This window comes from Hemitrygon akajei, chromosome 12 (genome assembly GCF_048418815.1).
Source record: "Hemitrygon akajei chromosome 12, sHemAka1.3, whole genome shotgun sequence".
Taxonomy (NCBI): Eukaryota; Metazoa; Chordata; class Chondrichthyes; order Myliobatiformes; family Dasyatidae; genus Hemitrygon; species Hemitrygon akajei.
Genome location: NC_133135.1, coordinates 84,808,027 through 84,834,384, shown reverse-complemented (window position 1 = coordinate 84,834,384; position 26,358 = coordinate 84,808,027). Strand labels below are relative to the sequence as shown.

General features: G+C 41.5%; 1 protein-coding gene and 1 long non-coding RNA gene across 2 annotated transcripts in view; one reads left to right on the top strand and one right to left on the bottom strand.

Moving 5' to 3' along the window:
• Nucleotides 1-26,358, bottom strand: part of astn1 (astrotactin 1) — a 2,716,024-nt gene that overhangs the window by 2,683,153 nt on the left and 6,513 nt on the right. The window lies entirely within an intron of this gene.
• LOC140736610 (uncharacterized) lies at nucleotides 1,598-25,611 on the top strand. Its single transcript, XR_012100988.1, has 3 exons — nucleotides 1,598-1,703; nucleotides 6,857-7,005; nucleotides 25,016-25,611. It is a non-coding gene; the product is annotated as an uncharacterized lncRNA (long non-coding RNA).

The window sequence follows — 26,358 nt, the reverse complement described above, 5'->3', positions numbered from 1 at the left end:
AACACCGTGAGTGGGGATGCGGTACAGGTGGCACAGGTAAGAGTGCAAGGGGTGGTTTGTGGCGTGGGTGCTGAGACACCAGGCAAGGTCATTTAATTCAAAAATTAGTTTATCGATCATTACAGCATATCTCTCTGGTGCTTTCTGTCCCCTCCACTCTCCTTTCCCCTTTTGTCAACCATGATTTCCCCTCTCCCTGCCCCCTTCCCACTCTCAGTCCACTATAGAGACCTAGATCAGAAGAAAGTTTGTCATCACTCACATAGGTCATGAAATTTTCTTCTTTATGTAGCAGCAGTACAGTGCAATACATAAAATTGCTACAGTAGTGTGCAAAAGTCTTAGGCACCCTAGCTGTATATATGTGCCAAAGACTTTTGCACAGTACTGTACCTGCATGAAATCATTTCAATGAAAATCAGATTTTGTTCTGAAAATAATACTTTAGACTGGATAGTTTGAGAAATCATGCAGCAATTGCAGGCCATAGAGGAGAAACCTATCGTTTTATTTATACGGCAAATGAGTTTTCATATTCACTGTAAGCTAATTGCTGGAGATTGATTTCAAAGTTGGTTCATTATTGTTGTATCATCAGAACAGTTCTGCCGAAGGGTCATTGCTCTGCTGCACGACTATTCATATGGATCGGAGAAGGTAAGCAAATTGAACATTCATATTTTTGCATCTCTCGTTTTCTTCGTTCAACAGTTCAATTGTCTCTGCTGGGAGGGGCAGCAGTCAGTTAGACTCCTCCCTGCAGGCCTGCCGTTCTGGTGAAATGGACATTTAAAAATCAAGTTCTCTCATCCCGTTGCTAACACTGTAATCAGTCCACCCCAAACCAGAGCTGTTTGGTTTCAGATGATTTGCTGTGATTTATGGTATGTGTGAACGAAGATGAAGAACGAGTGTTTGATGTGAGGTGTTACTCTCTGTGAATCATGTCACATGGTAGTTATTTTGCTGTGCTTTCATGCTTTGGACTACAAGTAGGACTCGAAGTAAATATTTCCCAATTGCCCGTGACTTTTGCTGTAAGCATACCCTCTTGTTAGTCACTGCAAAGTTCCAGCACAGAGCACTGGCCTGCTTTGTCTGAATTACTGTTGTTTGTCTCTGAGAATGCAGACGTCTGATGGCAGAGATGCTGAGCAGTTCCACAGTCGTGCCTGTTACCTATATCAAAACAAAATGCAAAAGATGCCGCCCCAAAAATCCCAGAAAACCAAAATAAACACACACAATGTTGGACCAAAGAGGGCCGTGAGAGTGTGGAACAAGCTGCCAGCGCAAGTGGTGTATGCAAACTTGATTTCAATGTCTGAGAGAAATTTGGATAGGTACATGGGTGGTAGGGGTATGAAGGACTATGGTCCCAGTGCAGGTCACTGGCAGCAGACAGTTTAAATGGTTTAGCACAGACTAGATGGGCCAAAAAGCCTATTTCTAAGCTGTACATTTCTATGATTCTGACACATTACACAAGTCAATGAAAAAAAAAGTTCAATGTTAAAAGTTTCAAGTTGATGACTTGAATGAAACGTTGGTATGAAAAGTTATTAGCATGCAAGATTGTTTTTGGTCCTCTTTCCACAGTTGCTGCTTAACCTTCTGTGTTCCTCGGCTCTCTCATGTGGTGGTTCATATGACTAAATCAGTGTGCAAACCGGTCAGCACTACTCTGAGTACACAAACAAATGGTGAGTGAATCTAGAGTGCCATTCTAACTTGCAAAACGTTTATCCGCGACAACAGAATCACAAAGCAAGCCAAGAGATATAGATTGCCCCTTCAGCAGCTATCTACTTTCCCTTTCCAAATCATTCACTTCTGAATTACTGAAACTCTTCACATCTGGGGAGCTTCTCAGCTGACCATATAACCATATAACAATTACAACATGGAAACAGGCCATCTGGGTCCTACTAGTCCATGCTGAACGCTCACTCTCACCTAATCCCACTGACCTGCACTCAGCCCATAACCCTTCATTCCTTTCCTGTCCATATACCTATCCAATTTTGCTTTAAATGACAATACCAAACCTGCCTCTACCACTTCTACTGGAAGCTCGTTCCACACAGCTACCACTCTGAGTAAAGAAATTCCCCCTCATGTTACCCTTAAACTTTTGCCCCCTAAGTCTAAACTCATGTCCTCTTGTTTGAATCTCCCCTACTCTCAATGGAAAAAGCCTATCCACGTCAACTCTATCTATCCCCCTCATAATTTTAAATACCTCTATCAAGACCCCACTCAACCTTCTACGCTCCAAAGAATAAAGACCTAACTTGGTCAATCTTTCCCTGTAATTTAGGTGCTGAAACCAAGGTAACATTCTAGTAAATCTTCTCTGTACTCTCTCTATTTTGTTGACATCTTTCCCAAAATTCGGTGACCAGAACTGTATACAATACTCCAAATTCAGCCTTACCAATGCCTTGTACAATTTTAACATTACATCCCAACTCCTATACTTAATGCTCTGATTTATAAAGGTCAGCATACCAAAAGCTTTCTTCACCACCCTATCCACATGAGATACCACCTTCAGGGAACTATGCACCATTATTCCTAGATCACTCTGTTCTACTGCATTCTTCAATGCCCTACCATTTACCATGTGTGTCCTATTTGGATTATTCCTACCAAAATGTAGTACCTCACACTTATCAGCATTAAACTCCATCTGCCATCGCTCAGCCCACTCTTCTAACTGGCCTAAATCTCTCTGAAAACTTTGAAAACCTACTTCATTATCCACAACGCCACCTACCTTAGTATCATCTGCATACTTACTAATCCAATTTACCACCCCATCATCCAGATCATTAATGTATATGACAAACAACATTGGACCCAGTACAGATCCCTGAGGCACACCACTAGTCACCGGCCTCCAACCTGACAAACAGTTATCCACCACTACTCTCTGGCATCTCCCAACCAGCCACTGTTGAATAGATTTTACTACTTCAATATTAATACCTGATGATTGAACCTTCCTAACGAATCTTCCATGCAGAACCTTGTCAAAGGCCTTATTGAAGTCCATATAGACAACATCCACTGCTTTACCCTCATCAACTTTCCTCGTAACCTCTTCAAAAAATTCAATAAGATTTGTCAAACAAGACCTTCCATGCACAAATCCATGTTGACTGTTCCTAATCAGACCCTGTCTATCCAAATAATTATATATACCATCTCTAAGAATACTTTCCATTAATTTACCCACCACTGATGTCAAACTGACAGGCTTATAATTGCTAGGTTTACTCTTAGAACCCTTTTTAAACAATGGAACCACATAAGCAATACGCCAATCCTCTGGCACCATCCCTGTTTCCAATGACATTTGAAATAGTTCTGTCAGAGCCCCTGCTATTTCTACACTAACCTCCCTCAAGGTTCTAGGGAATATCCGGTCAGGACACGCAGATTTATAAACTTTTATATTCCTTAAAAGTGCCAGTACTTCCTCCTCTTTAATCATCATAGTTTCTATAACTTCCCTACTTGTTTCCCTTACCTTACACAATTCAATATCCTTCTCCTTAGTGAATACCGAAGAAAAGAAATTGTTCAAGATCTCCCTCATCTCTTTCGGCTCCACACATAGCTGTCCACTCTGATTCTCTAAGGGACCAATTTTATCCCTCACTATCCTTTTGCTATTAATATAACTGTAGAAACCCTTTGGATTTATTTTCACCTTACTTGCCAAAGCAACCTCATATCTTCTTTTAGCTTTTCTAATTTCTTTCTTAAGATTCTTTTTACATTCTTTATATTCCTCGAGCATCTCATTTACTCCATGCTGCCTATATTTATTGTAGATATCTTTCTTTCCTAACCAAGTTTCCAATATCCCTTGAAAACTATGGCTCTCTCAAACTTTTAACCTTTCCTTTCAACCTAACAGGAACATAAAGATTCTGTACCCTCAAAATTTCACCTTTAAATGACCGCCATTTCTCTATTACATCCTTCCCATAAAACAAATTGTCCCAATCCACTCCTTTTAATTTCTTTTGCATCGCCTCAAAATTGGCCTTTCTCCAATCAAAAATCTCGACCCTGGGTCCAGTCCTATCCTTCTCCATAATTATATTGAAACTAATGGCGTTGTGATCACTGGACCCGAAGTGTTCCCCAATACATACCTCCGTCACCTGACCTATTTCATTCCCTAACAGAAGATCCAACAATGCCCCTTCTCTAGTTGGTACCTCTATGTATTGCTGCAAAAAAACTATCCTGCACACATTTTACAAACTCCAAACCATCCAGCCCTTTTAGAATCTCCCACAATCACAACCCTGTGCTTACTACAAATATCTGCTATCTCCTTGCAAATTTGCTCCTCCAATTCTCGCTCCTCATTAGGTGGTCTATAATATACCCCTATAAGTGTTACTACACCTTTCCCATGCCTGTATTCCACCCAAATAGCCTCCCTAGACGAGCCCTCTAATCTATCCTTTCAGAGCACCGCTGTAATGTTTTCTCTGACGAGCAACGCAACACCTCCCCCTCTTGTCCCTCCGATTCTATCAGACCTGAAGCAACGAAATGCAGGAATATTTAGTTGCTAATCACATGCCTCCTGCAACCATGTTTCACTAATAGCTACAACATTATATTTCCAGGTATCAATCCATGCTCTAAGCTCATCCACCTTTCTTACAATGCTCCTAGCATTAAAATAAATGCATTTAAGAAATTCTCACCTCTTCCTCTCTGTTTATCTCTAACAGTACAAAGAACTTTACTGTCTTCTTTTTCTTCCTTCTCTCATACATCTGTTCCTACACTCTGGTTCCCTTCCCCCCTCATATCTAGTTTAAATCCACTGGAGCCTCTCTAGCAAACCTACCTGCAAGAATATTTGTCCCCCTCCAGTTCAGATGTAAACCGTTCCACTGGATCAGGTCCCACCTTCCCTGGAAAACTGCCCAATTATCTATAAATCTGAAGCCCTCCCTCCTGCACCATGTCTTCAGCCATGTATTGATCTGCACTATCTTACTATTTCTAAACCTGCCTGCATGTGGCACTGGTAGCAATCCTGAGATTGCTATCCTGGAGGTCCTGTCCTTTAACTTGGCACCTAGCTCCATAAACTCAACTTTCAGGACCTCCTCACTCTTGCTACTCACGTCATTGGTCCCTACATGGACCACGACATCCGGCTGCTCACCCCCCTCTTGAGAATACTGAGAAGTCGATCTGAGATATTGTGAACCCTGGCACCAGGGAGGTAACTGACCATCCGGGATTCTCAATCTCTTCCACAGAACCTCCTATCTGTCCCCCTAACTATCGAATCCCCTATCACTACTGACCTCCTCTTTTCCCTCCTTCCCTTCTGAGCTGAGGGTCCAGTCTTGGTGCCAGAGATGCAAACACTGCAAGTTGTCCCTGGTAGGTTGTCCCCACCAACAGTATCCAAAACGGTATACTTATTGTTGATGGGAATGGCCATCTGCTCTTCCTGTCTATTCCCCTTCCCTCTCCTGACAGTCACCCAACTACCTGTCTCCTGACTCCTAAGGGTGACTATCTCCCTGAAACTCCTGTCTATTTTTGCCTCTGCCTCCCGAATAATCCGAAGTTCATCCAGCTCCAGCTCCAGTTCCCGAACACGGTTTGTCAGGAGCTGCAGCTGGATGAACCTTTCGCAGGTGTAGTCATCAGGGACAGCTGTGCTCGCCCTGACTTTCCACATACTGCAAACGGAGCACTCAGCTGCCCTAACTGCTGCCTCCATTACCTACTCCTAAGCTAATTAGATTAATTAAAGGAGCTTACCCGGCCTTACCTCACCTGGAGTGAAACTCGTACTCAGCCTCTGCTCGCTATTTAAATTCTCCCACTGCCTCATGGGAGCCTGACATGAGCTTCATGTGGAATAAGCTGCAAAGGCTTTGTTATCCAGACAGATACATCTGGTAGTCTTTTCTGAAAAGGAAAATATGATCATGGTACATTGTAAGAAGAATAAGTCAGTAGGCAAAAGGGTGCTTGATGCAGACTTAATGGGCTGAAGGGCCTATTCTCAAGCTGTAACAAGCTTGAGAATAACCACATTTTATTGTCTCCCTCAGTTTGTGAAGGAGGGGCTTCTTATAGTGAACAATTAACCTATTATCTTGTACCTCTTTGCGATGTGGAAGGAATCAAAAGCATCTGGGGGAAATATCTTGTAGCACCATAGCTAGTTCCTCAGATTGAAGGTCGAGCACTACTTCAGCGGTGCGTATCTAAAAGTGAACCTCCCTAAAACCCATTCCTACCACACACAGAGAGTGCTGGAGGTCAGGTTAACACCAGAGTCACTGAAGGTATGAAGCAGCAAGTCTTCCAAGGTGCACTGCAGGACAAGGCAATCACAAAGCATCAACGGTTACTCAAGTGGAATAGATGCAGTATGTCACATGGTCGTGCCGGGCTTCCCCCAGGGAGGGCGGAATGGGGAATAGTCCTTGTCCAATTTAAAAGTGGTTTTAGCCTCCATGCATCCTGGAGGAAAGGGATAAGCTCCTGGCTCCTGGTTTGTACACTGATTGTCATAAGCCTTGAGGCCTCTGCCTTGCCGTAGATTGTTGACCTAGATTTCTTGACCACCTGTCTTTACTAACTGTTGTCTTAACTAGAGCAGTCAAGCCCTGTGCTCTCAGTTTAATCTTGTCAAGATCATTGTGATTAGCATGTGCTTCCTGTATTCTATGATTATTTAAGGAGGGCTCTCTTTAGCGGAGTCATTGCATGACAATGTAGCATCTCTCAGTTGTCCTTTCAAGGCTGTTGGTATTCCTATGTTTAACCTCTTGCTTCTATCTCTTCATAGGGAATTTGCCACCCTCTACTCCAGGGGTCAAGTCACTATCAGCACTTCCCGTAACTGAGGCTGCCTTCCGCCACTTCCGGGTTGAGTCAGTGCCAGCATCTGCTATGACAGAGAGAGCCTGCTGTTCCTCCACACGTGGGTCCAGTCTGGTGAGTGCACACTCCTGCACCGATAATTACATTGTACAAGTGCATTGGGTAAATATAATGCCCAGAATGCTGCCCCACAAATGATGGGCAATGATTGGGCCAGCACAACAGCACAGCTATGGGCAGTAAGTTAGATAGCCACTGTAAATTACTCCTAGTGTGCATATGGTAGAACTTCAGGAGAGCTGAAGAGATTGTGGTGAAAATTAAAAATGGGATTTGTGTAATTTGAGTGTAAATGGGTGACTGATGTTATATGTGGCCAACCTGCCCAATGGGCCGGCTTCTACGTTCTGTTTCTCTGTGACTTGATGATTACTTTTACTCAGTGCCTCTTAGTTCCTCACAATTCAATATCTGTCAAGGTCCACATTACACATGTAGTCATTAGCCACTTTATTAAGTACACCTGCTCGTTAATGCAGATATCTAATTAGCCAATCATGTGCCAGTGCTCAATACATAAAGGCAAGCAGACACGATCAAGCATTTCCTTTGGTGTTCAGACTAAACATTGGAATGGGGAACAACTATGATCTAATGTGATCCAAGTGACTTTGACTGTAGCATTTTTATTGGTGCCAGATGGGGTGGTTTGAGTATTAAGAACTTGCTGATCTCCTGGGATTTTCATGCACAACAGTCTCTAGAGTTTACAGGGAATGATGCGACAAACAAACACATCCAGGGAGAGGCAGGGAGAGGCAGTGCTGTGGGTGAAAAGGCCTTGTTCATGTGAGTGATCAGAGGAGAAAGGCCAGACAGGTTCACGCTGACAGGAAGGCAACAGTAACTCAAATAAACACGCGTTACAACAGTGATGTACAGAAGAACTTATTTTAATGCATAGCACATCAAATCTTGAAGTGAACGGGCTACAGCAACATAAGATTACAAACATAAACTTGGTGAACACTTTAATACAGGGGTCACCAACCTTTCTTGCACCGTAGACCGGTTTTAATATTGACAATATTCTTGCAGATCGGCCAATGGGGAGGGGGGGTGGGGGTGTTAATCGCGACTGGAATATAGGACCTATATTATAGGTGCTAAATCACCTTATAAGTGGCTAATACACTCAATTTCATTTCTAAAAGGGTTTATCTAACACATAATATTAAGCACACAGCGCATATTTTCCTCGCATGAATATAGTGATAAGTCAATTATAACTCACTTATAAGTAAAGAGCATCATAACATTTTAAGTAACATTTGGATATTAAACACACAGTGCAAGTTTTCCTCATATGAACATATGAAATCATTGCAACACACCAGTGAGAGGACAAGGTAAGGGCCGGAGGTCCCCGTACCGGGGCCGTGGCGGTCGCAGTCCGGAGCGACCGACCAAGCGAGGAGTGTGACAGGGCGCGTGCTCGCCCCCTTGTACGTAGGTAGGATCTATCGGCCGTTTGGCTCAAGGGACGACTTTCAGAAGATCACAACGAGGTAGCTGCTCTGCTACTTACGAAACCCTGAGCCCGAATTAGGTCATTTGCGAATATTTTAGCACCGGGTTCCCCACGAACATTCGGTGTGCTAAACAGGTTTAGAGGCGGCACCCATCTGTCTGCCTCTAGTAGCAACGACACTTCTCGCCTTCCGCGCGAAGCGGCCAGTTACCCGAGGCCAACCAGTGATCCCTGGTGCTAGGGTATCACTGCATTTAGGCGACTAATGACCTCGCGTGGGTAATGACTTCGTGTGCATTCAAGTTCAACAGTGGGCGTGACATGGAATGAGGAAAGGTGCAGCTGACTCATATTGTTTCACATCGCCAAATATTGTTTCCTCGCGGCCTGGTTGATGCACCATCAATAACTCACTCTGAGACGTAAGAAGCGAGATATTGGCTTTTATTGACTGGAAGAATGAACAACACTACATCCTGGAGAATGAGGCCAGGCTCAGGCCTCAATTGCCTTTATACAGGGATCTGTGGGAGGGGCCACAGGAGCAGTCAGCGGGGGTCTGTGGGAGGGGCCACAGGAGCAGTCAGCAGGGGTCTGTGGGAGGAGCCACAGGAGCAGTCAGCAGGGGTCTGTGGGAGGAGCCACAGGAGCAGTCCAGACAGGTATATGTAGTTCACCACACTGGTAGCACATGCTTTGCAGCCCAGTACTGGTCCGTGACCCGATGGTCGGGGACCACTGCTTTATTAGATTCAGGAGGTACCGAATAAAGTGGCCACTGACTGTATATTCAATACCTGCACCTCCATGGGGACTCTGGGATCAAGATTTTCAAAAATTCACAATCCAGTGAGAGAAGAAGCTCTCCCGTATCTTCATGTTAAATGAGTAACTACTTTTTGAAACTGGTGCCTAATTCCAGATACTGACACTAGGGGAAACACACTTAACAATACTACTCAGAATTATAAATTTTAATTAAAACACCTCATTTTTCTATCTCCAACACATGGACCTAACCTATTCAATCTATCTTTATGCATCTCAGGAATCAACCTACTGAAATTCCTCTGTACTGTCTACAATGCATGTTCAGCCTTACTGAAATACAGAGACCAAAACTTAGCATCTGGAGCATTACATGTCTCCTGTAATGTTGCACCCACCATCCCTGCTCAATTTCCTTTACAATAAAGGCCAACATTCTGCTAGCTTTCCTTATTACTTGCTGTGCCAGCATCCTGAATTTTTGTGTTTCAAGGACTCTGGCCTCACTTTGTATAGCCGTAATGTGAAGAGCTGGTTTACTTGCAGGTTGAAAGTCACTTCCACTCTGTGCCTGTCATTGATTGGCCTGTTCAAAGGATGCAGCAGCTCTTTCCCATTGGTTGCCTTGTGTGCCACGGCACCAGTGTCCTTTTCCAGGCACCTCAGGGGTATAAAATTAGCAAGTACAAGAGAGTCACTGACATTTCCTTTGTCTCCAGGGGCTCAACTTTACACTGAAGTCACGACCCATTGGGAAAGTGTACTGCAAGTATAGGAGGGCCCATACGCACCCTTAGCTGAGTATCTGTTGAACATTTAGTTTTATAGTTCTGTAACTTGGAAAAACTTAACGAAGTACTTGTTGAGTTTGAATGTTCAGTGTCATAGTTTCGTTAACTTAGGGTAGCTTAGATGAGTACTTGTCTTTCTTGGATGTCTGGTCAAATGTTCTACTTTATGTTAATAAATGGTTAATATGATTCTTTGTAATCTGTTTCTTCTGTTTCACCAAACCTGTGAACCTGCTTCCTCAAGATAATAGTCTCTTCTTTAAACCAGAAAATATAGGAGCACAATTAGGTCGTCTGGCCCATTGATTCTGCTCTGCCATTCAATCATGGCTGATCCTTTTTTACTATCTCCTCCTCAACCCCAGTTCCTGGCCTTCTCTCTGTAACCTTTGATGTTATGTCTAATCAAGAACCTATCAATTTCTGCCTTAAATACAGCCAACAACTTGGCCTCCACAGCTACATGTGGGAAAAAAATCCACAAATTTCCCACCCTTCGGCTAAAGAAATTTCTCCACATATCAGTTTTGAAAGGGCGCCCCTCTATCCTGAAACTATGCTCTCTTGTCCTAGATTCTCCTACCATGGAAAGCATCCTTTCCACATCTACTCTGTCTAGGCCTTTCAGCATTCAAAAGGTATCAATGACATCCCCCTTCATTCTTCTGAATTCCAGCGAGTACAGACCATCAAATGTTTCTCAGATGATAACCCTTTCATTCCTCTTTGGGACCCTCTCCAATGCCAGCACATCTTTTCTAAGATGAGGGGCCCAAAACTGTTCACAATACTCAAGGTGAGGCCTCACCAGTGCCTTATAAAGCCTCAGCATCACATCCTTACTCTTGTATTCTAGACTTCTTGAAATGAATGCTAACACAGCATTTACCATCCTCATCACCAACTCAACCTGCAAGTTAACCTTCAGGGTGTTCTGCACAAGGACTCCCAAGACCCTCTGCATCTCAGATTCCTGGATTTTCTCTATTTAGAAAATAGTCTGCACATTTATTTCTGCTACCAAAGTGCATGACCATGCATTTTCCAACATTGTATTTCATTTGCCACTCTCTACCACAATCTCTAATGCCACGATTCAGTGATGACCTCAACATCATACCTGGCAATCTGTAATATTACAAGAAGATTATCCACCTTATTTCTTATACTACGCACATTGAGATACAACACCTTGAGTACCGTATTTGCTGTCCTTTCTGACTCTGCATCCCCAATGATTTGATACTCAGCCTGTTGGCTGCAACTAAGTCCATCACCTGCCTGCTCTTCGTGACAATCTGACTGCACGCTATCTTTACCTTTTTACCATCCGTCCTTTCCTGATTCCCTTCACTCTGGTTCCCACTCCAGTTTAAATGGCAATCTTTCTTTTATCCTTTCCAATAACCCCTTTATTATTTATTATTATTGGAATTTTTCAGGGTCAGAAGACAGATTCAAAATACTTATTTGTGCTTCTCATCGATCCTTCTCAATTCCTGTATTAATTCCCAATTCTCATTCTCCATGAGATCAATATTTTCCGTCCGTGGTCTCTTCCCTCCTACAGAAGCTCTAATTATCTACCTTTATCCATTTTTACAGAAGGTGAACACTCTTCATGACATCATTAGAAAATAGAACACAAAGTTAGGACATTGAACATAAAATTGCTGTCTCCTCAGTACAAAAGTCACCTACACTACAGAGAGCATAAGGTTTGTGCACTGTCAGTATGGAATAGAAAAGCAGCAGATAAGTCATGATCTCTGCCTCCATTTTTGGGGACAATCCAATTGCTCCTCAATTTGTTTCCACTCAGAGCAAAATGGTTTGCTGATCCCATGCAAGACTTATCTGAATGCCAAGTGCCTACAGGAAATGTGCTGAAAGGTTAGTGCATTGCCATGAGCAGCTGCCAGAGTGAATAATTATAGTCAGCATGCTGTCCTGACTGTTTGATTTTTCTGCAGTGTTTCCCCATAATTATCATTACTTCCCTTTGTGTTGCAGTTCAAGGAGGTTGTGGGATCAGTCTGGGTGACAGGCATCAAGATATTGAACTGATGTCCACAAATCACTTTGATTGTCATTAGCTGCTTTATGCATTATATAGTGACCATTTATTTATCAGTGCCTTACTTAATTTCTGATACCATTCAATAATCCTGTTACCTGACCTGACTTTAAACCCCCTGCATATTGGATTCACATGACTAGTTTCAGCCTTTTGCATATTGGTGGCTTATTCCTCCAGGCTAACAGAAAATCCTTTGCCATATCGCCACACTAATCTGATCTGCTAAATTCAATCCATTAGTTTTTGCCTCATGGCGTTTACCATCTAAAAGACAAGGACAGGTGGTGGAGGTAACAGTCATATCATGCAAATGCGAGCTCTGTACCGAGAGAATGCAAATAAATCCTCCACTATCGACACCTTGTAGATACTGTTGACCTAAAATTCAACTGGACTGGCTACATACTGTAGTTACAAGAGCAGGCAAGTGGCAACCACTGTTCGGCAATAAATCTTGGCCTTGCCAGTGACACCCTGTTCAATGACTAAGCAATTATGGACACTGCCACCTAGTGTCTCAGTCCAAAATTTCACACCATCTTGATTTTGAAATTCATCCCTGCTGCTTTCTTGTCTTGTATGCAAATCCAGGTACTCTCTCTGAGACTCTGAAAGTCTTGTGTGATGGTATGCTTTGCACTTGCCCCAACAGCACTCAAGAATCTCAACCTGATCCAGGCCAAAGCACTTGGTGGCATTCAGCCACCGCCCTAAGTACTCAATTCCCTACGCCACCAAGTCCCACTTCTGAATAACAAGGTAATCTGCCTTAAGGCTACTATGCATGGCTCTGATGTCCACCATCATGAAGTGCTTTGGGGAGCTGGTTAACTCCAGCCTTTCAGATCACCTCAACACACTGCAAATCACTTACTGTCATAACAAGTCTGTACCAAATGCCAGCTGCCTGGTTTTACACTTATCTCTAGAACATCTGTACAGTAAAGGCACAGGTTAGATTGTTTATTGACTACAACACCACCTTCAATACTTCAATTCCAAGCAAACTCATCACCAAACTTCAGACACTGGGAGTCAACACCTCACTGTGCAACAGAATCTTCGACTTCCTGACCAACAGTCTGCAATCAGTAATGATATGCAGCAATGCCCCTGCCATGAGTATTTATAGTGCTACTCAGGGTTGCACCCTCAGACCCCTACTCCACGTACACTCATGACTGTGTGACCATATTCTGCTCGAGCTCCATTCACGTTTACAGATAACAAGATAGTGGGCTGTAACTCAAACAACGATAACTCAAACTACCCGAAGGAGACAGAGAGCTTAGTAATATGGTTCAAAGTCAAAGTAAATGTATTACCAAAGTGTGTTTCTATCATGACAACAACCTTTCCCTCACTGTTAGCAAAAGAGATGGTCTTTGACTTCAGGAAGAAGTGCAGCCTACAAGCTCTTGTCTATGTCAACAGTTTTGAGGTTGAAAGGGTTAAATGCTTCAAGATCCAAAGAGTGAACAAGTGGACATTACCAATTGCCTGTCCTGGCCCAACCTAGGAAGCTCACCAATGCCTCTACTTCTTCACGGGGTTAAAGAAATATGGATGTCTGCATCAACCCACTATAGAACACAGCCTACTGGGATGCAGAACAGCTTGGTATCATAACTGCTCTGCATGTGACTGCAAGAAACCAAAGAGTTGTAGACACAGATCAACAAATCATAGAAACCATGGACTATCTATAATTATACAGCCTCAGTAAAGTAACCAGTATAATCAAAGACCTCACCTTCTCCTTCCAATCTGGTAAAGATTCAAAAGTTCATTTATTATCAAAGTATGTAACCAGATTACACTGAGATTCTTGTCCAAATAGCCAGAAAATAAAGAAAAAAACATGAAAGTCATTCAGAGAGAAACATCAACCCCGCTGCACAGAACAAGCAACAATTCCTAAACCCCCTGTCACCCTGCACAAAAAAAAAACAGAATGCAGTAAGCACATGAATTCCCAAACTCTTCCCCTCTCACAACAAAGCAGAAAGGAACTGACAAAAAAACACAGAACATAAAAAGAGTCTGAGAAAGTTCACAGACCATAAACTCAATAGTCCAAGCCATAATGCAGATCCATCTTCATCATCGTCAGAGAGGGACACCACACGGCAGGCCTACCCACCTGCCACAGTGAGCCACAGAGCGATAGGCTGTTCACAGATTCCTCTCCAACAGCAATCAAAAGGAAGGCAGTCGGCACTCTGGCCCTCACCTTCTGCATTCATCAAAATGGCCCAATCATCTCAGTGCTTCGCAATCCAACGATTATTGGATGCTTTAATTAGTGAAATAGAGTCGAACATTGACTCAAGCCCTGTCTCAAAGTTTCTTCGCCTCGAGGCCATCCAAGCATGCACTCGCTTCCCGCAACCTTCTTGGAGACAATGAAGCACAGGATAACTCAATCGATCTCTAGACTGAATATCACAGGCTCTAACAGTTCCAGAAACACACTTAAAATGAAAAACAGACATAAAAGTAGTGAAATTGACATCTTCATGGGCTATCTGGAAGATGACCATCCCCTGCTTAGCACTACATATTGATTTGTTGTCTGCGCATGCGCTGGTTTCTGCACATGCACACTGCTCTCTTGCTCTCCTTACAATGTGAATACACCAATTAAAGCCATCCCTGGAATGCATGCTTTTATTTAAGATACATGTAGTTGTGCACAGACCAACACTCCTGGTCAAAATGGTGCACAGTAATTATTGGTCTGTATGAACAATAGGCAAAACAAGCTTGTACACAGATGAGAACAACAAACCAATTTGTAGCAGCATGACCTCTCACAAAGACAGCACCCTTGCAGCATTTGTTCAAAAGATGCAGTACCTTTCCTTCCTTAGGTCAGGATGAGTGGATACTTGCTCTTTATCACATCCAGAGAAATTTTGTATGAAGGCAACACTTGGTCCCAGTTATCCAAATGGCCCAGTGACTTTTGCTACTGTAGTGCTCCATTATGAACAGGCAGAGCTCAAGCTTCAGGTGTCATAACTGTCACAACTGACTAGGTAACTTCTTCAATGTTAACTACCCTCACACTGAATAGTGGCAAACTCAATTGCTGAGAAAAATCACACAAAATGAGAGGAAAAATCCAAGATGTTACAGATTCCTTAGCAGGCATGGTGCAAGCTGAGGGTCCAAAAATTACTCAGAGCCAAAGTCAAGTTCCCCAAAAATAAATTAACTAGAGATTCCTTCAAACAAAGGTAGAACGTCACTAAAAAAAAGATAATTCCAAGACTGAGCAAACAAACAAGGGACAAAGAACCAGGCACAAACAAGGCACAGGTGAAAACAATGACTTGGTAATTAGCCAAATAGGCAGGTGAGCAGGAAGGGGTTGGCTTTGTCATCTCTGCCTCCCTCTGGTGGTCAGTTCAAGGTGTAACAATAACCTCTTGCTATGAGACAGTGATTGCCTTCAAATATTAATGCTGCCAGCCATAACAGCAGTGGAAGTAATTTCTGCCTGGAGAATGACAGAGGGATCCAGCAAACAGTCGCTGACCCCCGCAATATGATGAACATCAACAAGGGTGGACCTGAGTACTGTTAAAAGCAAGGAAGGGGAGCAAAGGATCTGGGGAAATGTTGTCAGAAAAGCTGAGTCTTGGGAGGCTTTCAAAAGCTATGAGTGAAAGAAGAGAGATGCTTAGACTGGGAGGTTCTATAGGGTGAGGTAGTGGTAACCAAATTTACAGAAGTGTTTGAACACCCAAGTTGGTGTGGTCTTTCATTGATTCTATTATGGTCATTATTCTATTACAGACTTATTGTGTATGCCCATAGGAAAACGAATCTCAGGGTTGTATATTGTGACATATATGTACTTTGATAATAAATTTGCTTTGAACTTTGAGAGGATAAAATAATAAAAGGGGAGGTTACATTAAGAAGGTCTGAAAATTATAATGAGGATGCTACATTCAATTCTCACGATGATAGAAGTCAAGAGAATTGGGATACAGGTGGAAGATTGTGCTGAAGCAGGTCGCAGATCCCAAGAATGACAAGTTACATGTAGGACAAATCCAGCATATCATAAAAGCAGGAACTAGTGGTTCAGTGAATAGATAGGAGCAGAGACCGTCCATTTAGCAGAGATGAACAAAGTAAGTCCAGATATAGAGAAGAAAGTTAGTACAGAGGAAACAGCACAGCAAGCTTTTGGACCGTTACATTCATGCTGAGATGAAAACTTGGGAGGATGATCATCAAGGTCACAAAGAAATAACCATTTACTGAAAATGAATAACCTGGTTTCATTTTGATGACGTTGGGCTGTAAAAAGATACAACTCAAAGGTAGAACTTAATATCAGACAAACCATCCTTTTTTAATGATGTTGAGGAGAAGGTAAAATTGAGTTTTATCCAACTTTCAATCTATTTATGGCTTCACACCTGCCTACTACTGACTGTGCCCTGCTTCAACTCCACCATCTGATTTTGAGGACTTCATTAAGAGTGACCATCCTTTACTTATCTTAAGCTCTGGAAATCCTGTTTAATACTCTCTGCCTCTTCTTCAAGCTTTTCCATTCAAAATATAATACTTAGATCACAATTGCATTCTCTAATACTTTCTTAATTGGCTCAGTGTCAAATTTTGAGCACACGCTTATGAACCGCTTCAGGACATATCATTACATTAAAGGCCCCATGCAAATTTAATTATTGCTGTCACCAGACACATTAAAGTTGAACTATAATATGATCAAGAAGCATGTAGGAGTTGATTGTAGAGAGAATGAACAAATGCATGTTTGAGGTGAAGGTTACTCTAATAACAAAAGAAAATAGATCACTTAGTGGAAACTCATGGAGAGATACAATAGGAAGCAATGGACTCAGTAATGACGTTGAAAATTATGATTCTGATGCTTGAGTATAGGATAGTTTTGGTCAGTGCATGGATTACTTTGGCAAAATGATTCAATTCAGTGCTGTAAACTCAACATATATCAATACCAGCCACAAAACTGCTCACAAATCCCTACCAAACCTGTGCAAAGATTTCACATTATACTAAGTTGCCCCCAATACCAAAGCACCGTTAAATAATTGGTGATACTGAAGTATTAAAATGCAATGGGAACTGGTGTAGAAAGTGTTCATCTGTCACAACATACATATTATATTGTTGCATTAGTACACCCAATGCATTTTAAAATTAATTAATTGTTGAAAAATGTTGACATGTTTTGGTATTATAGGGAACTACGTATATAATCATATTACACCTATGAATACAAATTAATCTTTTTTCTATTGCCAGTATTTCATTTCAAAAGACAGTTATTCTATTTTAAATTCAAGCAGGACCAAAGACATACTTGGAAGATATAAATGAAATTGGACAGTGGATGGATAAATGGTGTCTTGCTTTCATTTCTGATGAAGCGTGTTAATAACTGCTGAGATCATTGTTCTTGACATTTCTCACTTGCTTTTATTCTACAAATTCACTTTGCCTGGATATATCCACCTTAAAAGTCACTACAGAGAAGCAGCAGTAAATCAGGTTATATAATAAAAGGCAAAGCTACTAGAAGAGTGGGAATTCTGAAGTAATGTTCCCCTATTTCTCCCTTTCATTGCTTTCATGGAGAATTGCTGAAGGTGGCGACCAGCAGGTTAAACCTTGCTAGAAGAGACTGCATATGAATTGCACGGTTACTAGCTGAAGAATAAATTTGACGATTCAAGAATAGGTAGGATACACTGTTGAAAAGGGAATGTTGGCACATGCGGATGAAAAGGGGTGAAATAAATGTGATGGCCACATGAAAGAAAACACCAACAGACATTTTGCTTCATTGTAATATCTTTGCATTTGAAAGAACAATTGAATTATACCTACTCATGAAAAATACTGTTGGTACAAAGAAAAGTTGCTGCAAATTCTGATTCCTCACCCTCCACCTTTCTCATACGGATACTTCCAGATTTAGTTGAGAAGTGTGGGAAAATTTGATGACCAATTACCTGGGAAGAGAACCCTTAGATTGGTCACTGAGATTGTTGTCACTCAGATTCTGCTTATTTTACGAAAACCCACAGCTGAAGAGCGGAGTCATGATCAGGACTGGTGAAGGGTCTCTGCCCAAAAAGTCAACTGTTTATTCCCCTCATAGATGCTGCTTGACCTGCTGAGTTCCTCCAGCATTTTGTGCACTGCTCTGGATTTCCATTATCTGCAGAATCTCTTGTGTTAAGGAAGGAAACAAACTATGCTGGAAACACTCATCAAGTTAGGCAACAACTGTGAATTGAGAAACGGTGCTAACGTTCCAGTTTAATGAGCCTTCACAGGAGCTGGAAAAATAATACCTAAAGGCTGCATCTCTATACTGTATAACATATTATGTGCTCAGGTATGGCATTTGAGCTTGATTCAGACCTTTTGTTTTAATGTGAGGGCATTATCATTAAGCTAAGTGATCCCATTGAGATTTGTGTGTTACCGAAGAGTCATCTAGTGTTCACTGTATTGTAAATGACATGCTTCGTAATGATACAGGACCTTGGTTACCATCTGGTCTATGCCAACAAAGCAATTAATATTCATCTCTGGGGTAGTCTGCTATCTTTCCACTGGGCCACCTGTCTTCTTCCTCTTGAATGCATGGAGTTGGAAAGAAGAGGTTGGGCTCTCATTGGGATGCTTTGTTGAAGTTGCATAGGACGTTGGTGATCCTAATTTGGAGTACAGTACTGGTGCAGATCCAGTCACCTACCAACAAGAAAAATATTGCAGAAAAAAAATTACAGGAATGTTGCTGGGCCTGAGTTAGAGGGAATGATTGAATAGGTTTGGATTTTATTTCCTAGAATGTAGGACAGTGAGGGGAGATTTGATGGGAGGTGCTGTATACAAAATTATGAAAGATACAGATAGGATATAAAAAAATTATGAAGGGTGGGCCAGCTGGTGGTGTAGCAACATCGGCATTGGACTTCAAGGCAGATGATGCTGAGTTCAAACCCAGCTAGGTCCCAACCTGGGCAGCAGCAGTATCTGTGTGGAAGAAAGGCCAGGCAATCTCCTCTTGTATCGTGCCATGAAAACCCTATAGGCCCTATAGTCCATGAGGTCACGAAGAGTTGGGCATGACTTAATGACAGAACAACAACAGATAGGGTAAATGCAAGCAGGCTTTTTCCACTGAGGGTGGGTGAGATGGGTTTCACCAACATCTCACCATTCATCAGTTAAGGATGAATGGTGAAATGTTTAAGAAGAACATGAAGGGGATCTTCTTCATTCGGGGGTAGTGAGAGTGTGGAATGAGCTGCCAACATAAAAATGGAAATGGTGGGTGCGGGTTGGATGTCAACACTTAAGAGAAACTTGGATAAGTACGTGGATGGGAGGTGTATGGAAGGCTATTGCCTGAGTGCAAGTTGATAGGTCTAGGCAGAAGAATTGTTTGGCATGGATTAGAATAGCTGAAAGGGCTGTTTCTATGCTATAGTGCTCTATGGCTCTATGACTCTAAACTAGTCATTCTCAAAGTGGGTGATATCATCCCCACCCCCACACCCGGCATTCAATAGCAAGGGGCAGCTGAGGGTTTACAGGCTTAATTTAAGAAATTATTTATTATAAGCACTTGATCCTCAGTGCCTCATAATTGATTACCATGATCACATAATCACCTCATCTCTTGCTAATCCGTCATTCTCTCAGAATTTGCTCAAAGTGTCAAGTCAAGTCAACTTTTATTGTCATTTCAACCGTAACTGCTGGTACAGTACATAGTAAAAATGAGATGTTTTTCAGGACCATGGTGTTACATGACACAGTACAAAAAACTAGACTGAATTACGTAATAAAAAAACACAGAGAAAGCTACACTAGACTACAGACCTACACTGGACTGCATAAAGTGCACAAAAACAGTGCAGGCATTACAATAAATAATAAACAGGACAGTAGGGGAAGCTGTCAGTCCAGGCTTCGGGTATTGTGGAGTCTGATAGCTTGGGGGAAGAAACTGTTATATAATCTGGTCGTGAGAGCCCGAATGCTTCGGAGCCTTTTCCCAGACAGCAGGAGGGAGAAGAGATTGTATGAGGGGTGCATGGGGTCCTTCATAATGCTGTTTCCTTTGCGGATGCAGTGTGTAGTGTAAATGTCCATGATGGCAGGAAGAGAGACCCCAATGATCTTCTCAGCTGACCTCACTATCCACTGCAGGGTCTTGTGATCCGAGATGGTGCAATTTCCGAACCAGGCAGTGATGCAGTTGCTCAGGATGCTCTCAATACAACCCCTGTAGAAAGTGTGTTATAGTTGTTGAAGGGGAATGTGACACTTCTCTATTTGGCAGATAATGAGGAATCTGAACAGAAGAAACTGTGTAATTTCTATGCCTGGCCCACACATTATTGCCATTCACTACTGTACTACACTGTTAGCTACTACAATTCCCATACTCTAATCACGCAGTGACACATTTCCTGTGAATTAGGGTATGGTGTTTAAAGAGATAAAGTTCAGAATCTGCCCTTTCAAATGGTCTTCACTGTATTTCTCTAACCCACAGCCCAACTGAGATATCGTTGCCCCAATTTATGTACCTTCAGGCAGAGTCAGGTTTTGCCTGAAAGTTATTAAGACATCATAACTTTCCACTTTATTGATGCAGTGCTTGAGGTTGAACATTATATTAGCATCAAGCAGCCAATGTGTCTGTTGTGTGAAAAAGTCTTTCAAATGAGGCAATGAAACTCTCCTGGCTCCTTGAACGTTTGAAGAGAATTCACTCTGATATAGCAAACAAGAATTTGGCTTATTTTCATTCACTTCATGAAAACTTTCAGAACTGGAACATAGTGTTTGCCTGCACTTCATAACAAAACAGGGATGGTTTGTATGCTTCATACATTTCATTGCCTCTTGCTAAATCTGAGGAACCCCAAACATTTGGAGAACAACTGATTCTGGCAGTAGTAGGGAAGGTTCTGAGTATAGTTTTGCATAAGTCACCAAACCAAATAATCTAAGTGATTCCACTTAAAGACAACTTTGTTCAAGGACAAATAGATGAAATGTCCATGAAGGTGGAACATATTGCAACATACTTAGGACAACAGAATTTGCTCTGCGGTTAGATAAGGCAACTTTGCCAGGCAATAAATTTTAGCTTTTTGGTTGTGTCCACTTCATAAAAGTTGAGACCATGGTTCAAGAGTTGCTCTTTGCAAGGGGACTAGAAACAGATATGCAGGGGAGTCACTATTTTGGATTGTTGAGCAATTTTTCAAAGAGGACACTCTACTCACAAACATTCTAGCTTATGCAGCAGTTGAGGTACCAAATATGACAGGATCCCACTGTGGGGTTATTACTTTCTTGGAAAAAAAGCTGTATTTAACATAATTACCATTCACTGTGTAATTTACACACATCTTGATGCAAAAAAAAATTCAAGTGATTGGCTGCCCAAATCATTAAATACTGTTATCAAGTGGTAAATATAATCAAGTTCCATGCTCTCAATTCTAGATTATTTCAAGAGCTTTGTATTGAGACCAATGAACAGACTGAACACTTGCTGTTGCACACGAATGAGAGATGGCTCTCAAAGGAATCTGCCTGAGATGTTTTTATATGGTTTTTGAAACAGCGATAAAATTCTTTGAAGACATTGAATGCTTATTAGTCAGAATTATTTGCAACATTTAATGAATTCTTCAATTGCTAGGAAATGATGTGAATCATATCAAAGTCAAATCAGTCATCTCCACATTTCTGTCCAAATTGCAACTTTTTCAGTTTCCAATTTTCTCTGAGCTAGATGAGAAAAAAAGAATACCAGATGGTGATCTTTGAGTATACTGTGCCCACTATGGTGAACTGCAGAAAGATATTTCAGAGAGATTTCAGGATCTTTAGTCAATCCAATTTCCATATTGGGTGATAAATCCATTCCTGAACTCTTGTAATGAGGAATTAACAGGAAGGATGGAGGACGAACTGATCTCACTAAAAATGACTTTGGCTTGAAGACAAGGTTTTAAAAAAATCATATTGTGACTTTGGGTTGCAGAAAGAAATCTCTGAATGCTATCCTGCATTGTGGAAAAAGGTCAAAATATTCTTTATTGCCTTTCCAATATCATCTTTAATGGAACACAGGCTCAGTGCAAATGTCTAACTTCTTTCAAAGCAAAGACACAGGCTTTCATGGATTTTCATGAACATGAAGATCTGAGGCTCTTTCTGAGTAACAGTCAGCTTGATGTTGAGAAGCTGGTATCACTACATCAAGCCCATGCATCTCATTGAAAGGTGAAAGAGCAATAACTCAAAATCAAGTTTTATATCACCAGCACATGTCATGAAATTCATTGTTTTGGGGCAGCATTATATTGTAAAAGCTATAAATAACAGTAAGAAGCATATATGAAAATATATATTAAATAAATTGTGCAAAAAGGAGGGGAAATGCTGAGGAAGTGCTAATGCATTCACCATTCAAGAATCTAATGGTGGAGGGAAGAAACTGTTACTTGCTCCTGAAACAGCGAGTGAAACGATGAAGCAGTGAAGCGTTAGACTACGTACATAGAAAACCTACAGCACAATACAGGCCCTTCAGCCCACAAAGCTGTGCCAAACATGTCCTTACCTTAGAAATTACCTAGGGTAACCCATAGCCTTCTATTTTTCTGAGATCCATGTACCTGTCCAGGAGTCTCTTAAAAGCCCCTATCATATCCGCCCCCACCACCATCGCCAGCAGCCCATTCCATGCACTCACCACTCTCTATGTAAAGAACTTACCCCAGACATCTCCTCTGTACCTACTTCCAAGCACCTTAAAACTGTGCCCTCTCGTGCCTGCCATTTCAGCCCTGGGAAAAATCCTCTGACTATCCACATGATCAATGCCTCTCATCATCTTATATACCACTATCAGGTCACCTCTCATCCTCCGTCGCTCCAAGGGAAAAAGGCTGAGTTTACTTAACCTATCCCCATAAGGCATGCTCCCCAATCCAGGCAATATCCTTGTAAATCTCCTCTGCATCCTTTCTATGGTTTCCACATCCTTCCTGTAGTGAGGTGACTAAAACTGAGCACAGTACTCCAAGTGGGGTCTGATCAGGGTCCTATATAGCAGCAACATTACCTCTTGGCTCCTAAACTCAATCCCATGATTGATGAAGGCCAATGCACCTTATGCTTTCTTAACCACAGAGTCAACCTGTGCAGCAGCTTTGAGTGTCCAATGGACTCAGACCCCAAGATCCTTCTGATCCTCCACACTGCCCAGAGTCTTACCATTAATGCTATATTCTGCCATCATATTTGACCCACCAAAATGTACCACCTCACACTTATCTGGGTTGAACTTCATCTGCCACTTCTCAGCCCCAGTTTTGCATCCTGTCAATGACCTGCTGTAACCTCTGACATCCCTCCACATTATCCACAACACCCCCAACCTTTGTGTCATCAGCAAATTTACTAACTAATCCCTCCACTTCCTCATCCAGGTCTTTTATAAAAATCACAAAGAGGAGGGGTCCCAGAACAGATCCCTGAGGCACACCACTGGTCACCGATCTCCATGCAGAATATGACCCATCCTCAACCAAGCTTTGCTTTCTGCGGGCAAGCCAGTGCTGGATCCATAAAGTAATGTCCCCTTGGATCCCATGCCTCCTTACTTTCTCAATAAGCCTTCCATAGGATACCTTGTCAAATGCCTTGCTGAAATCCATATACACTACATCTACTGCACATCCTTCATCAGTGTGTTTAATCACATCCTCAAGAAATTCAATCAGGCTCGTAAGACATGACCTGCCTTTGACAAAGCCATGCTGACTATTCTTAATCATATTATGCTGCTCCAAATGTTCATAAATCCTGCCTCTCAGGATCTTCTCCATCAACTTACCAACCACTGAAGTAAGACTCACTGGTCTATAATTTCCTGGGCTATCTCTACTCCATTTCTTGAATAATGGAACAACATCCACAACCTTTCAATCCTCCGGAACCTCTCCCATCCCCATTGATCCTCGCCAAAGTAGTTGAGGAAAATTGTTGTTACTGTAATTCAACAAAGAAATAATTATATTTGTAGCTTTAAATAGATCTGAATAAGTTTTGCAATTACTTTGAATTAGCAGTTCTTATTTACTTTCATTGTGCATCATAAATCATAATTTATTATAGTGTATGTAATTGCCGGAAAGGGAGAAAATAGTACTGGAGATGTGGTCTGGGAATCGAGGGTGTGGTAACCCAAAAAAGTTTGAGAATCACTGCTCTAAGCCCAAATTGGCATCATTGCAAGTAGAAAAATGAAAATCAACAGTCAGAGAGGCTAAGGATATAAGGGCAGAGAGAGAGAGAGAGAGAGAGAGAGGGAAAACCAAAAATTTAAAAAACAAATGTAGGAATAGAAATAATTTCCAATAACCAGCTCTTCTTTTTCAGTCCTTTGTAGATACATCTTGTTTCCTAGCAACTCTCTAAGTCAATTATAAATGGTCATTGAGTTCACTGTATGCAAAGCGTATTTCAGAACAGAGGTGTGACTCGAACTGATGTCACCAACTCTTCACTTTGAAAGTTATTATGATACCATCAATACACTTGCTATGCAAAGTGAGCAGAAAGACAAGACTACTACTTACTGCACAATTTTCAAATTAGGTTTGCCCAATTTACCTTGGCTTCTAAAGAGTACATGGTTAGAAACTGTATTTTATTGTGTCAACTTGAGTGGAAGAGAAATACTTACATAAAGTTTCTTTTGAATCAGTTATAGAATACTTAAAATATTTTAAAGCCTACAATTGTACTAGCTTTGTAATATCAGCTATTTTTTGCCTTCTAGCTCCTAGTAACAAGATAGTAATAAGAACTGTGGATACTCTGCTTTGTCTTTAGGTCAAGCCTGCACCACAGAATTCCATGCTGTGCTCTATCTGCACCCACTCTTACCAAGGCCTGACATGGAGGAATATCCTGCAGATCCAAAGCCTCCTAAAACTCCATTGTCTTGGTCAGGCGTGAGGTATTGTGCTATGAATACCTTACCAATAAATGCTCAACAGCTGGCAAAGCTGGAGTCAGAGTTTTACCAGTTGTCAAAGCTATAATTGATGTTATCAGACATTCAGAGAGATAGTTGCTAAAACTAAAATCAATGTTTTGGAAGACAAAAAATACTAATATTTTTAACAATTAAGTTAAATTGCAAATAAATGAAACTTCAAAGTAATTTAATGAATTAAACCAAAATAGTTTTAAATGTTATGTACTCTATAATTAATGTCCTAAATTTAATCATGACAAGCTCTATTGAAATAAAAGGAGTTCGAGTCATGGGCAATGTGCATGTTCTGATTTGGCAGTATAATGTTGGAGTACACCAGCATGGCTGGTCTTCACTGCAGGACTCCATGTAGAAAAACCTCCCTCCCTGAATCATAGGTATCTGTACTTCATGGTTCATATGCAAATGTGCAGTGCTGACTTCAGTTTGAAGGACTGAGTGCACCCCAGTTAAATTCTGAACCAATTGGTATAGTAGTGCAATTTGGCTGAATATTTTATGAGGGATGAAACATTCGCCCAGACTCCAGGGTGATACTGCAGCTTCTCCTCAAAATAGTGCAACCACTCTATTTTCTAAGTTTGTCTTCTCTGTCAGCATTTTTATCTTCATCCACTCCCAGAAGCACAGATTCCATCCAGGTTTTACGGTCAAACATTGCAATCCACTATTTTACCCAAATGACCTCATGAGTTAAGATTTGACAGTGAATGTCAAAGAACGAGGATCTTGCTATCAGTTCTGAGACTGTCTTACAGAACGTCCATGCTTTTTTGCAGTGGGTCACCAGATAATGAGCTGAGCATTGAGGCAATTTGTGGCATATGCACGGTCATTCTTGTTTGAACCTGACAACCCCAGCATAGCGTGATAACCAAAACATAGATTTCTGATCAAGATAGTTTTGCTTAGTGATGGATAACTCACTGTAGTCTCAGGAGGTATAAATATAAGGTAGTCCTTTGCCTCAAAACAAAATTACCCTGATCCCATTTAAACAGTTCACCTTTCTTTAAGTAGATGGTTTTCTTTTTTCCTGTTGACCTCCAGTACTTGTAATATTGCAAATTTCTCCCTCCAGCATATTCTAACAACAATAACCCTGAGTCTGCTGATCAGGTTTTATTATCTACTCTGAATTTCTTATAGCCAGCGAATTGCTTACTGAGAGGCA